The sequence below is a fragment of the Echinops telfairi genome, unplaced genomic scaffold (assembly GCF_000313985.2).
Source record: "Echinops telfairi isolate 266 unplaced genomic scaffold, ASM31398v2 ScPeMD7_655;HRSCAF=1070, whole genome shotgun sequence".
Classification (NCBI taxonomy): Eukaryota; Metazoa; Chordata; class Mammalia; order Afrosoricida; family Tenrecidae; genus Echinops; species Echinops telfairi.
The window spans coordinates 4,698,842-4,700,532 of NW_022104553.1; positions in this window are offsets into that span (position 1 = coordinate 4,698,842).

Genomic DNA, 1,691 nt, shown 5'->3' on the forward strand with positions numbered 1-1,691 from the left:
CTAAGAATAAAAATCCCTCTCAGGCTTTTCCTTTTGTACAGAGGACCAATGTATCACAATTCTTCATATTACAGAAAACTGAAAGAAGTGGATGTTTGTGATCAGCTGTGGGAGCTAGTAGCCATTAAAGTCCATGGAGCAATGGGCCATGGAATAAAATATCTCATGGAGAAGGCAGGAGTCGGATATGAAGCCCTTCAATTAAGCCCAGAAGAAAGCCTGAGGATCTTCTCCAGAAAACCGGCCAGTAAAACCCTGTGGACCACAACAATCCTATCCACAACCGATCCTGGGGGCAGGATGGTGCAGAATCAGTCAGCATTTCCTTCTGTTGTACACGGCGATGTGTCCTTGTGAGCTGATTCCACTACAGCTCACAACAATAACTACTGAAAAATCTAGGCACCTCCTGGTCCCATGGACTGTTTGCCATCTTGATCCACATAACATGAGGAAAGCATGTCCTTCCGAACGAGGAAATGGCTGTAAACACTGTTCTAACATATGACCCGGTCATCCTTGATGATGACTTCAGTATTAAACAAGACCAGTAGAAACTACCTACTGAGCCATCCCCATTAGGTGACCTGTGATCTTGACTAATGAACACTAATTGGTGTTCTTTGTTTGCCAGCAGGTTAATAAGATCTCTAATAATGCCACAGAAGAAAATAATTAGGAAAGTACAGGACAGATGACAGCATGACCTTCAGAGGTGTGAGACTTTTATCTGGCCAATTGCTTTTGGGGGCTATAGTATGTGTTGGGAAGTATTTCCCTTAATTATATAGGACCAGATTCCCATCTCCTTAAGAAGCTCAAAACATTTGACTCATTCATAGCTGCTCATTAATTTTAGTATTATGTCCATCAGGCAAATTCTCAACAGAAAATATATATCATTTGAAATTGCTTATACTTTTATAGAAATTCAATTATTAATAAACTAGCCTTAATGCTTTTTAAAAAGCATTTTAGATGATTTTTTATTGCGGTCTAGTATACATACAGCAAAATATACAAATCACAGGTACATGGCTGGATGGATGTCCATGTCTGAATGGCCAACTTCCAGGTCAGGAAATAAAGCACTTCCATCATCCTCAAACCTCCCTTTCTGGTCTTTCTCAGTCACGCCAAATTTAAGGTAACTACTATACTAACTTCTAACACTATAGATTGATGTCTGGTTTTGAACTTTTCTACATAAACATTTTAGCACTTAATAAGTTTAAATCTATGCCAAAGGACAGGGGGTTTCTTTGCTAATATGTCTGTCTTAGCAATAATAATTGTTAAAAAGGTTATTTTTCAACTTTTCCCTTACCAATCTGTGAGTTAGATCAGCTCGATAGCCCTAGTGCTCAAAGCAGAAACCTCTCTCCCACCGATGGACCATTGAAGAAGCAAGAAGTGCTGTGAACATCTCTTTGGTAGTGGGTGCAGTTCACTCCTGATTTTTAGATCAATTTGAAGGTATGTATAGTTTTCACATTTTTATTTTGTACACTCATGAAAGTGCAACTCATTCTCATGGGTAGGCACATTCTCACTTAAACACACATGTGCTCATACTTTCTGGGTTTTTAAAAAATCATTTGATTAGGGGCTCATACAACTCCTATCACAATCCATACATCCATCAATTGTGCAAAGCACATTTGTACATTCATTGCCCTCATCAACTTTGT